Genomic DNA, 13,814 nt, shown 5'->3' with positions numbered 1-13,814 from the left:
GGATTCTCCAGGTAAGTTGTGCCCTCCTCCAGGGATCTTCCCAACTCAGGGACAAACTTGCATCTCTTACATCTCTTGCATTGACAGGCAGGTTCTTTACCGCTAGTGCAACCTGAGGAGCTTCATTCAGTTCAGTTCAGCCGCTCAGTCGGGTCCGACTCTTTGCGACCCCATAAACTGCAGCACCCCAGGCCTCTCTGTCCATCACTAACTCCCGGAGTTCACTCAAACTCATGTCCTTCAAGTCGCTGATGCCATCCAGCCATCTCATCCTCTGTCGTCCCCTTCTATTCCTGCCCACAATCCCTCCCAGCATCAGGGTCTTTTTCAATGAGTAAACTCTTCGCATGAGGTGGCCAAAGTACTGGAGCTTCAGCTTTAGCATCATTCCTTCCAAAGAACACTCAGGGCTGATCTCCTTTAGAATGGACTGGTTGGATCTCCTTGCAGCCCAAGGGACTCTCAAGAGCCTTCTCCAACACCACACTTCAAAAGCATCAATTCTTCGGTGCTCAGCTTTCTTCACAGTCCAACTCTCACATCCATACATGACTACTGGAAAAATCATAGCCTTGACTAGACGGACCTTTGTCGGCAAAGTAATGTCTCTGCTTTTGAATATGCTTTCTAGGTTGGTCATAACTTTCCTTCCAAGGAGTAAGTGTCTTTTAATTTCATGGCTGCAGTCACCATCTGCAGTGATTTTGGAGCCCCCCAAAAGAAAGTCTGACACTGTTTCCACTGTTTCCCCATCTATTTCCCATGAAGTGATGGGACCAGATGCCATGATCTTAGTTTTCTGAGTGTTGAGCTATAAGCCAACGTTTTCACTCTCTTCTTTCACTTTCATCAAGAGGCTTTTGAGTTCCTCTTCACTTTCTGCCACAAGGGTGGTGTCATCGGCATATCTGAGGTTACTGATATTTCTCCCGGCAACCTTGATTCCAGCTTGTGCTTCTTCTAGCCCAGCGTTTCTCATGATGTACTCTGCATATAAGTTAAATAAGCAGGGTGACGATATACAGCCTTGATGCACTCCTTTTCCTATTTGGAACCAGTCTGTTTCATGTCCAGTTCTAACTGTTGCTTCCTGACCTGTATATAGGTTTTTCAAGAGGCAGTTCAGGTGGTCTGGTATTCCCATCTCTTTCAGAATTTTCCCACAGTTTATTGTGATCCGCACAGTCAAAGGCTTTGGCATAGTCAATAAAGCAGAAATTGATGTTTTTCTGGAACTCCCTTGCTTTTTTGATGATCCATCGGATGTTGATCTCTGGTTCCTTTGCCTTTTCTAAAACCAGCTTGAACATCTGGAAATTCATGGTTCACGTATTGCTGAAGCCTGGCTTGGAGAAATTTTGAGCATTACTTTACTAGCGTGTGAGATGAGTGCAATTGTGCGGTAGTTTGAGCATTCTTTGGCATTGCTTTTCTTTGGGATTGGAATGAAAACTGACCTTTTCCAGTCCTGTGGCCACTGCTGAGTTTTCCAAATTTGCTGGCATATTGAGTGCAGCACTTTCACAGCAGCATCTTTTAGGATTTGAAATAGCTCAACTGGAATGCCATCACCTTCACTAGCTTTGTTTGTAAGTGATGCTTTCTAAGGCTCACTTGAATTCACATTCCAGGATGTCTGGCTCTAGATTAGTGATCACACCATCATGATTATCTGGGTCGTGAAGATCTTTTTTGTACAGTTCTTCTGTGTATTCTTGCCACTTCTTCTTAATATCTTCTGTTTCTGTTAGGTCCAGACCATTTCTGTCCTTTATCAAGCCCATCTTTGCATGAAATGTTCCCTTGGTATCTCTGATTTTCTTGAAGAGATCTCTAGTCTTTCCCATTCTGTCGTTTTCCTCTATTTCTTTGCATTGATCACTGAAGAAGGCTTTCTTTTCTCTTCTTGCTAGTCTCTGGAACTCTGCATTCAGATGCTTATATATTTCCTTTTCTCCTTTGTTTTTGCTTCTCTTCTTTTCACAGCTATTTGTAAGGCCTCCCCAGACAGCCATTTTGTTTTTTTGCATTTCTTTTCCATGGGGATGGTCTTGATCCCTGTCTCCTGTACAATGTCACGATCCTCATTCCATAGTTCATCAGGCACTCCATCTATCAGATCTAGGCCCTTAAATCTATTTCTCACTTCCACTGTATAATCATAAGGGATTTGATTTAGGTCATACCTGAATGGTCTAGCAGTTTTTCCTACTTTCTTCAATGTCTGAATTTGGCAATAAGGAGTTCATGATCTGAGCCAGTCAGCTCCCAGTCTTGTTTTTGCTGACTGTATAGAGCTTCTTCACCTTTGGCTGCAAAGAATATAATCAGTCTGATTTCGGTGTTGACCATCTGGTGATGTCTTGTGTTGTTGGAAGAGGGTGTTTGCTATGACCAGTGCATTTTCTTGGCAAAACTCTATTAGTCTTTGCCCTGCTTCATTCCGCATTCCAAGGCCAAATTTGCCTGTTACTCCAGGTGTTTCTTAACTTTCTACTTTTGCATGCCAGTCTCCTATAATGAAAAGGACACCTTTTTTGAGTGGTTAGTTCTAAGAGGTCTTGTAGGTCTTCATAGAACCGTTCAACTTCAGCTTCTTCAGCGTAACTGGTTGGTGCATAGACTTGGATTACTGTGATATTGAATGGTTTGCCTTGGAGACGAACAGAGATCATTCGGTCGTTTTTGAGATTGCATCCAAGTGCTCCATTTCGGACTCTTTGTTGACCATGATGGCTACTCCATTTCTTCTGATGGATTCCTGCCTGTAGTAGTAGATATAATGGTCATCTGAGTTAAATTCACCCATTCCAGTCCATTTTAGTTCGCTGATTCCTAGAATGTTGACATTCACCCTTGCCATCTCTTGTTTGACCACTTCCAATTTGCCTTGATTCATGGACCTGACATTCCAAGTTCCTATGCAGTATTGATGTTTACAGCATCGGACCTTGCTTCTATCACCAGTCACATCAACAACTGGGTATTGGTTTTGCTTTGGCTTCATCCCTTCATTCTTTCTGGAGTTATTTCTCCACTGATCTCCAGTAGCATATTGGGCACCTACTGACCTGGGGAGTTCCTCTTTCAGTATCCTATCATTTTGCCTTTTCATACTGTTCATGGGGTTCTCAAGGCAAGAATACTGAAGTGGTTTCATTCCCTTCTCCAGTGGACCACATTCTGTCAGACCTCTCCCCCATGACCTGCCCATCTTGGGTTACCCCACGGGCATGGCTTAGTTTCATTAGATTACTATGTCCTATTCTTCTTCTTCTTCTTCTTCTTTTTTTTTTTAACTCTGCTTCTCCACCACCCACCTAACTGGTTTTCCTTCATTCACTTATTGTGTTGAATTGTGCCTATTCATAACTTGGTTGAATTTGGGGCCTTATATCCTGAATCCCTTTTCTGATGAGTTTCCCTTAGTTTTGGTCAAGAGAGGAGGTTGGGTGAAAATACAGAAATGAAAGCCCACCAGATCCAGAGATGAAAGGATGCAGATGTTCCTGGCAGGCTGCATTTTGTCCTTGCTGTCCGTCACTCGACGGCCCGCTCATTTTCCTGACCACTGGACCCGCTGCCCAGCTCTGGCCCCAGGCCCACCATCAGATGCTTGACCCCAGACCCACATAGGCAATGACCATCAGAGGCCACACCCCCTAAGACTGCCCCCCAGCTCCCCTCAAAGCCCCACTTCACAGACTAACCATGCTTGGCTTCTCAGCTCTTTCTTCAAGCTCTGTCTTGTGCACAGGTAGGTGTCCCCTGGAAGTAGGCTAATGACTTCTATCCCATAACTCTTCTAGACTGTTCTGCTCCTCCCACAGGTGTGAAAGCTCTGATTCCTATGTTGTTGTTGTTTTGTGAGTGCTTAGTCATGTCCAGCTCTTTGCAACCCCATGGATTGTAGCCCACCAGGCTCCTCTGTTCATGGGATTTCCTAGGCAAGAATACTGAAGTGGGTTGCCATTTTTTACTCTGTCTTCTAATTCATATAGTAAATCTCTTATTGCTGTGACACTCCTGGTGCCTTTGCTTCTCCAACTAAAGCCAGACCAATCCACCCAGGGGCTCATCCATGGCTTTTCGCAGAGCCAAATTCTAATAGCGGAAGTGCTTAGATCCGACCATCCCTTGTCCATTAATCCTTGACTCTCAGGGTCTCTCTTTTAAAGCCCCCAGTGTACAGGATTCTGAACTCCCTCCTCTGGCCCTGCCTGGCCCACACACTGCCCCCATACCTACATCCTTGGAGACTAAGGTGTAGGGTGGATTCCCTCTCGAATCCGCAGCTCACCCTGTGCCTCTCTAGCTGGGGCCTTGGGAAAATTGTTCACCATTTACTAGATGCAATTTCCTCACTTGTAAAAGGATAAGAAGGATCCCAGCTACTTCATGGAATCCGAGTGCAGTATCAATACAAAGCTGTCCACATATACTAACTGGCTGCCTCTCCCTCATTCTCCACCAGTCCTTCACCACCCTCCATGGAGAAGGAGGAGGTGGCCCTGGGGGTCGACGTAGTCCACCACCTCTGACCCCATGACCCTAGTGGATGAGGCCGGAGTGTAAACTGTGGGCAGAATCCCTGAGCACTGGGGCAGGAGCATATGGATTCAGGGCCAAGGGAACACTGTCTTTTGTTTTTTTTTCCTCCTTAAGGTTTCTTAATTTTGGCTGTGCTGGGTCACTGTTGCTGCATGTGGGCTTTTCTCTGGTTGCAATGAGCGGGGGGCTACTCTTTGTTGTGGTGCTTGGGCTTCGCCTTGCAGTGGTGTCTCTCATTGCAGAGAACATGCTCGAGGTGCACAGGCTCAGTAGTTTTGGTGCGGCACGTGGGGTCTTCCTGGACCAGGGATCCAACCAGTGTCCTTTACATTGCAAAGTGAATTCTTTACCACTGCACCACCAGGGCAGCCTCAGCACTTTGTCTTTTAACGTGGCTGATTGTTCCTGTGAGTGATAATCATGAGGAAGCCACATTAAAAAATTGTTTACATCAATGTTGGTTACAGGTTTGAAGAATGGAGAGAAATTTTTAAAAGAAACTTGGCTGTAGAAGCAATACTAATTATAGATCCGTGGCTTATTGTGTCTGCCTGACAATCGGCATGCAGCACAATGGCAAGGAGGCAGATCCTTGTTTGCTACCACTGACTTGTTTCATTCCACTGCAACCGTAGCTTCTCTCTATGGACGGTTGGCTGTGGAAGTTCGTTGTTCAGATAACGTGTTCTTCTGCCGACAACTCAGGGTGATGAAAGGAAGAACAATTCCCACAAAGATAGTACTAATATTCAAGGATCTTTTTATATTTTATCCCTCAAATGGCACTACAGGAGAGTTTTTATTCCCATTTTTTTTCTGATAAGAAAAAAGGCTCAGGGGATTTAATTAAATGCCTAAATCCATAAAGGTATAAATTGGACTCAAATAATATTCTGTTCCATGCTCTTGTTTGAATCTGTGTGGCAAATCTGATCTGTTGGAAATTATTTAATGATACACATAAATTCCTTAATTAATGGCACGAAAATGTGGAGAGAGATGGATTGGCCTCAATTGGGATTTAGAGTTCTAGATGCAGGGGCAAGGGTGTGACTGCTTATTTCTCCTTGGGGTCCAATTTTCTTAGATTTTTTTATGTTTTTTTTTTTTTTTAATGTCTGCCTGCATTTTGAATTCTGTTGGCTTCCTACGAGTTTCAAATTAAAAAAAAAAAAAAAACCAAACAATTCTTTGGTCTCCTCAACATGTTCTAGCATCTGTGAGCTACTTGAACAGCCTAGCACTGTCTTTAATATTTCAGATACCACAGTCTGTTTCAAACAAATAATAGTGGTCCCTATTGACTGTAATTCTCTGTCAGGTAGACCACGTGGGTCCTTATGTCTGATGATTCTTGAGAAGAGGATGCTACGGTTGATCTGATTTTTTTTATTGAAGCGTAGATAATGTATGATATTATATTAATTATAGATGTACAAGATAGTGATTCACAGTTTTTAAAGGTTACATTCCATTTATAGTTATTCTAGAATATTAACTATATTCCCTGTGTTGTACACTATAATCTTGTAGCTTATTTTTTACACAATAGTTTGTACCTCCCCACTGGTAACCACTAATTTATTTTCTGCATCTGTGAGTCTGTTTCTTTTTTGTTGTTACATTCACTAGTCTGCTGTATTTTTTAGATTCCACGTATAAGTGATACCATGCAGTATTTGTCTTTCTCTGTCTGATTAATTTCACTTAGCATAATCCCCTCCAAGTCCATGCATGTTGTTGTAAATGGCAAAATTTCTTTCTGTTTTTGTGGCTGAGTGGCACACACAATGAAATACCACTCATAATATATATACATATACATACGTATACACACCCACACCCACACGCATATACATATATATGAAAGTGAAAGTTTTAATCAGTTGTGTCCAACTCTTTGTGACCCCATGGATTGTAGCCCGCCAGGCTCCTCTGTCCGTGGGATTTCCCAGGGAAGAATATTGGAGTGGGTTGTCATTCCCTCCTCCAGGGGATCTTCCTGAACTAGGGGGCAGATTCTTTATCACCTGAGCTACCAGGGAAGCCCATGTATATAATATATATACACACCACATCTTTAGCCATCCATCTGTTGATGGATGGATTACTTTAGGTTACTTTCATATCTTGGCTACTGTTAATGATAATGCTATCAACATTAGGGTGCATACATCTCTTTGAATTATTACTTCTATTTTTGTGGATATATACTCAGGAGTGGGATTGCTGGGTCTTATGGTAGTTCTATTTCTAGTTTTTTGAGAAACCTTCATACTATTTTCCACAGTGGCTGTACCAATTTATAGTCCCACCAACAGTGTATGAGGGTTCCCCTTTCTCCCCATCCTCTCCAACATTTATTGTTTTCCTTTTTGATGATAGCCATTCTGACAGGTGTGAGGTAATATGGTGGTTTTGATTTGCATTTCCCTGATGATTATTTCGGAGAAGGCAATGGCACCCCACTCCAGTACTCTTGCCTGGAAAATCCCATGGACAGAGAAGCCTGATAGGCTGCAGTCCATGGGGTCGCTAAGAGTCGGGCATGACTGAGCGACTTCCCTTTCACTTTTCACTTTCATGCATTGGAGAAGGAAATGGCAACCCACTCCAGTGTTCTTGCCTGGAGAATCCCAGGGAGCCTAGTGGGCTGCCGTCTATGGGGTCACGCAGAGTTGGACACAACTGAAGCGACTTAGCAGCAGCAGCAGCAGCAGATGATTATTTAGGCTGAGCATCTCTTCACGTGCCTGTGGGCTATATTTCACATTGCACTGATCTGATGGCTCTGAAATTCACCTGCAGGGGGTGGAGGAGAATGAAAGTCAGTTTGTCAAGACTGAAGAAAAGGAAAATGTGACAAAAGAAACTTTCATGATGCTTTGAAATCTTGAGAAAGCTGACTTGCTTTATCCTCTTCAAGGGTGTCTGAGTCACCCTTCTTACTTCCTGGTTGGCAGCTATTTCATGTCCCCTGAAAAAATGCATCAATCATCCAATGAATGGCGCACAAATTAATTCATGGACATGAAGATTAACATGCAATCTGCTAATGCTGTGCTAATGAGCTTATGATTTTCATAAAATACACCAATTTTGAGTTTTATCAACCTCAGTGGTTGAAATTAAAATGGAAATGGCAACATTTGTTTTTTGTTCTCCCCACAAAGCAACTAATTATTTTTCTCTGGGTAATGATAATTAACAGAATTCCTCTCATGTTCCTGATCAGTGCACAGCTGGTACTCGGAAAATCACAGAGACTTGTTTTTATGTTGTGACATTAAACCCCTGTCTAACTTGGGAAGTGCATTCATTGTATGCTCTTGCCCTCAGTTTATTAATTCTAAATTATGCCTCGATGAGCTTCTCAAATTGGGAGCAAATTCACATTAATAAATTGTCATCAGTCAGAGAGAGGGAGGGAGGGAGGGAGTGTTATCATAATGGTCTACTATTGAGTGTAGGTTTTGTCTGCCTCAGATGTTGCAGTCGGGCTTACCATTTTGATCATCTGAATAAGGTGTATTTTAAAAGACGCGTTCTTCTTTCAGTTAAGCAGATGTGTGCTTGGTGGGCCTGGGCTTGGGGCTGCGATGCGTTCAGAGCACTACTTACCCCCATTCCTTGGGCTTTCTGAAGTGTAGATCTGCACCAGCACTGGCCAGAGGACCTATTAGCTAAACCTCACCAAGGGTTTCCAAAGCTCTGTAAGGCAGCTGAGTAATTATTATCTTTCTTATTCTTTGCATAGCAATCCCCTTAGGCACAGGGTCTATGTATCAATATTTTATCTCCAAGTTTTCCACAGTGCTCAGAAGCTAACAGGAGAAGGAAATGGCAACCCACTCCAGTATTCTTGCCTGGAGAATCCCATGGACAGAGGAGTCTGGCAGGTTACAGCCCATGGATCCGCAGAAGTCGGACACAACTTAGCGACTAAACCACCAGAAGCTAACAAGTGGATGAATGAAGAGAGGTACAGAGGAAGACTGTCATGTTCAATCCTGGCTACCCAAGGAGGCTTGATACTAACTGAACAATACGTGGTGGTTGTGTCTCACAATCATAGAGAAGAAACTGTGTTTGCACTCATTACCTTAAGAACACTGGTGAATGTTATGTCTTTTTGAAGTTTCCACTATGGCAAATTTTGAAATATGCTGATACTTTACGCTGGTGAGGCTATGGAAAGCACACTTACGTAACCCTTTAGGAAAGAAATTTAGCATTCTCTATCAGGAATTTAGATGATTTACTTGTTTTCTTTCATCTAGCAAAACAGCCTTGGGAAGGCAACTTTAAGGAAATAATTTAAAATAGAGAAACACTTTTTTCTGGCATACCAAGATGCATGTCTCATGTTTTTTTTTTTTTAAATCATGGCAAACTAGAAACAAGCTAAGCTTCCAACAGCCTGAGGGTGGTTAGTGACATGTGGCATATTCACTAACTGCAGCTTTACTTGTTGATATAAAAATGCTTCAGCAAGATTTTATAGGAAGATAAAAAATTACTCTGTTTAGGTCAAAAATTAATACATTATTCTTGCAATTAAAATTTCCTGTATAGAGAAAAAGCCTAGAAGGAAATATTATTAAATCTAAGAATAGAAAAAAGAGAAAAATCCACCAAATATTATTGCTTTTGTTTTTCCAAATTTAAGTGCATCCCTTTGATTGCATCTCCTCTTCTCACTCCTCTGAGAACAGGTGACCTTGCCCCAGCTTCTTCCTTCTCTATGTTCTGTTATCCAAACCAGATTGGATCATGGTGGTCATCTGATTCAAGGTAGGGAGATGGACTTTCTCTCCAGGGTTTTTACACTTGGGAATTCAGAGAAAGCAAGTCAGCTGGTATGTATACCTTGGATTGAGGGATGTGCTTGGGGGGTAGAGGCATCTTCCCATGCTTGTAGAAAGAAAGCAAATTTCCAGAAAAATAGGAAGAAAGCAGAAACATGAAGAAAGTAAAAACAAAAGATTGTGGGACCCCAGAGAAAAACTTGTTTCTGATGAGTTCTTAGTTTCTGGTTCTAGCCCTCATGAGGCCTGGCTGAATGCCGTAAGATATTCTTGTGTCCTTATATTATTTATATTATTATTGTTTTTCTCACAGTTTTTAAAATTTTATAATTCTGTTTATCAAAACTTCCAGAATAAGCAAATCCATAAAAGTAAATAGACTAAGGAGTGTGAGGGGCTGTGGCAGAGGCTGCTGCTAATGGGCATGGGGTCTCCTTTGGGGGTGATTCACAACACTGTGAATGTACTAAATACCCGTGAATGGTATACTTTCAAATGGTATACTTTCAAACACTGAATGTACTAAATACCCATGCACGGTATACTTTGAAATGGTATACTTTCAGATTTCAGCTGGAATGAAGTCTATGTAAGATGTCTCTACTTTGGGATATTTTAAAAAGTTATCCACTATTATCCAAAGTGATTCTGCATTATTACTAAAATATTTTTACAGCAAACATAATAATTGATGTATTTTTAAAAAACAACAGATATTTCATCAAGAGTCCTTGTTGATTTGCTGTTTGTAATAAATGAGAAGCCACATCATTCATGGCCACAGAAGTACAGTATTTCTAATGGTCCTATTTTTCTAATTTTGGGGAAGTATGATAATTTCATTTGCTTCTAATCTATGGTTATTCTGTTATTTTAAGCAAACAATGTGACCAATTTCATTTTTAAAATGATAAGGAAGAGAGATGTCCATTAAGGTGGGTTATACCTGGCAGGTCTCACCAATGTCATTGCCTGACCTCTGCCCCTGGATCTTGGCAGGACAGACAAAAATCATGTTTGCCACCAGCTAACCATCAGAAATGCTCAAGAATAAAAGCATTAGTGATAGGAGACATTATTCATAATGTATTTATTCAATAAAAACACCAGTCCCCATTCTAATTATATTAAAAATTCTAACTATATAAAGAAAAACCTGGAAAGAAATGTGCTTTACTATTAACTGTGGTGTAACTGAGTTGCAGCTTTACAAAAAATTAAATTTTTCCTTTTTGTACTTCTTTGTATTTTCCAGATTTTCTACAGTGTGTGTGAACTTGTTAATAAAATGTTTTAAAAGTTAAATTTTTAATGAAAAAGCAATGACCTTAGTCACCAGAACAATCTTGTCTGTCTTCTCTCCTGATTTTATCAGGAGAAAGAGTTCTTTGAGAAAGAGGTAAGTATGGAGGGACAGAGCTTGGGCTTCCTTGAACGTACCTGTCAGAGGCAGGCCCTTTGGTTGTTCTTTAAGGGAACTTTATCAGGACGATGTGGACTGGGATTCATGGCTGGTCCAGAGAATCTGAGGCTTACAGCAGGGAGTGGCCTAGAGCTCTGGCTCAAAGGGGAGCGTGGCTCTGCTCTTTTCTGTGTGAACTTGAGAAGTTACTTACCCTCTAAGTCTCAGCTTCCTCATCTGAAAAATGATGTGCTGTCCTCACCGGGTTGTTGAGAGCATGAAATGAGATAGCACTGTATCAGTCACTCAGCACAATCACTGGCTCATAGTAAGTGGTCCTGGAGTTTTTCTTTCTACTGTGAGGTAGCAGACATAAATCCTCCTATGTACCCTGTAAATTCTCCAAGCCTACCTGCCTCTCCTCAAGCACCCTTTCATAGTCTGGCCTCCTTTCACCCCTGCAGGGAAAGAGCCAATTAGCCAAGATGGCGTGTCAGGCTCTCCTGCCCCCTAGCCTCTCGCTCTGGGCCCACATTTTGTAAATCATGACTAACAGCTGAGCTCATTTATAACCCTGCGCACTGTCTTGAGTTACTTTGGGCTGTAGGGAGATCAGAGCGCCACCCAAGAAGCGGCGGGAATTGCTGCTGCGTCACGGCTGTGTCCCTCGGGTTGGCCACGAGAGGCGAGGATACAGCGTGAAGGCTACGCGGCTGCGTCAGCCGGGAGAGCAGACTGCGATGGCTGCTGCGTCCGCAGGAGGGGAATAAACGCGTGCAGCTCCTCCGGCCTTCTTCGGGCCTCTTGGCTCAGGCCTTGCCTACCCTGGGCTCAGCACAGGGCGCGGACAGTGTCAACAGGGAGACGGTTGGCACTGTGGACAGGGTGAAGAGCAATATGCCCATGTATCTCTATCAATTCCCAAAGGAGTGAAATCAGTGGTTCTCAAAATTTAATGCCCACAGGAACCATCTGGCGGTCTTGTCAAAATGACCGATTCTGACTCTGTGGGTCTGGCCTGGTATCCGAGATTCTGAATTTTTCACAAGCTCCCACGTGAGGTCCGTGTTGCTGTTCAAAGACTACTTTTAGTCGCAAGGACTAGGGTGACCCCCAGTCTTCGAGGAATCACCTCCAGTGTCCTAGCCAAAGTGGTCTCCTTCTTTGGCTCTCAACGCACATGATTTAGTCTCCAAATTCAGCGCTTCTCAGGTTCAGCCTGCTTTGGTGTGTTGCTGTAGAGAATTCTGTTCACTTCTCTCCAAGCTCCTGACAGTACATGGTGCGCTCCATCCAGGAAGCTGTCGGCACCAGGACAGTGACGTGATCTGTGCCTCCAGTCATGGTCAAATTATTGAACTAGATGAAAAAGGAGGAAACGATGCCTTAAAATATTAATAACACTGCCGTTTACATGAGTATTCTCTTAGAAATTGACAGTGTAAATCAATTTAATTAGTGGAAATAGTGGAAGCCAGTACTGATGTGAAGAATTCCAAATGACGAATAGACGACTGTGATTTTTTTCTTTTAAAAACATGTTATTTATTGTAGAATGCAGAGTGGGATGATATACTGGATGGGATGACAAGGCCAACCTGAAATGATATATTTCCCACAGAATATCAAGTAAGTGATTTATAATTTGTTTGGCACAATGAGTCTCTTGGGAGGTGGTTCAAAAACATCCTGCAAAAGGACCAGAGGCCAAGGTTGAATAACCTGGTGTGCAGGCTGGATGCAAAACTAGCAGGTTTTGAGGTAATATGGACTTGCTGCTGTTGGGAGTAATTAGGGGAAAATTTTGTGGGAAATGAGAAAGGTGTGGTGAAGGAATGTGTTGGCGGTGGTCATCGAGTTGATGTGACCGGAAGTGCATCAGTGAGCTGCAGCCAGGTCATCAGAGATCACTCCGTCCTCTCCTCTGGGGGAGAGGATTTGAGGGACACAGCCTGGAGTGAGCTTTGAGTTGTTGAGACCATCTGAATGGAGCACGTGATTGAACCCAACTTGACCTCTACGTAAACTTTTAAGATTCTGGTGGGTGGACAGGTGTGGAGAGCTACTCACCTTGTGGTCACCAAAGACAAGCCTCGGTGGTCACTGATTAAACCCGCCACCCGCCAGTCTGGAGTTCTGCCTCATTCTCCTCGCCCTCCATGCTAAGGCTGGTTTGTGAACCAACAGCCTGCTCTTTGGTGTTTCCTGGAGGCTGGATCTCAGGGCAAGTGCCCCACCCACTTGTGGGGTTTGTTCAGCCTGCCACAAGCCACCCTTTGTATAATTCTGACTTACCTTCTCTGGATCAATTGGCATTTCATTTCAGGAAGACCTTCAACCTTACTTTAAAAAATCCAACGGAAGCAAACAGAAGAGAAACTCCATTTTCCGTAGCCTTTTCCTCATCTGTCATTTATGTCCATAAGGAAGCTTAAAGACTTTTTATCAGTACACTAAAATTTAGATAATTGGCTGTATTGTAAAACTTTTCAATGCTGGACTCCAGATCTCTACAGTTGCTGAGAATTGTTATCAAGAAATCATCTAGGGAACCTTCACAACTCCTGTTTTCATGAAGAGGTCTCAGTGGGGATGAGGTTTACGCCTAACTCTTAAAATTTCATTTTGGTGACTTGTGCCCAGGATCCAACTTTAGTTACAGAGTAAACAGTATTTCCCAAAGACTGACAGGGTCAGCTGCTCGGGGAATGTGGCCGGTGACCTCCCTGACGGGTGACCGTCCTGCCGGCTGCTTCCAAGTCAGTTGAAAGGTAAGCTTTTTTTCTGTATAAGGGCACGGCTGCCTTGGAACGTGTTTCATTTTCTACTGATAAAGCTAAAAGTATATCCCAGGCTCTCTGTCTTAAAGGGCATGGAGCTGTGACTTTGGGGGCAAAGTGATTTATCATGTCAACACAGCTACAACAGCTAAGCTGCTGGGGTTGGGGGAGGAGTGAGTGATGGTGTGAAACCTCATTGCTTTGATTAAGCTACAAAGACACAGGAAAACTGAAATCCAGAACTCCTTTCTGATGTGAGAAACACACATGGGA

At 42.9% G+C, this 13,814-nt stretch overlaps 1 long non-coding RNA gene across 1 annotated transcript; it reads right to left on the bottom strand.

The window, feature by feature from the left end:
* Positions 1 to 10,425: 10,425 nt before the first annotated feature.
* Positions 10,426 to 13,346, bottom strand: LOC114109714 (uncharacterized). The gene is made up of 2 exons (XR_003586306.3): positions 13,057 to 13,346; positions 10,426 to 12,120 (listed from the first exon to the last, which is right to left on the bottom strand). It is a non-coding gene; the product is annotated as an uncharacterized LOC114109714 (long non-coding RNA).
* Positions 13,347 to 13,814: the final 468 nt, after the last annotated feature.

Source organism: Ovis aries, chromosome 20 (genome assembly GCF_016772045.2).
Source record: "Ovis aries strain OAR_USU_Benz2616 breed Rambouillet chromosome 20, ARS-UI_Ramb_v3.0, whole genome shotgun sequence".
Taxonomy (NCBI): Eukaryota; Metazoa; Chordata; class Mammalia; order Artiodactyla; family Bovidae; genus Ovis; species Ovis aries.
This window is presented reverse-complemented; position numbering and strand designations above follow the sequence as displayed.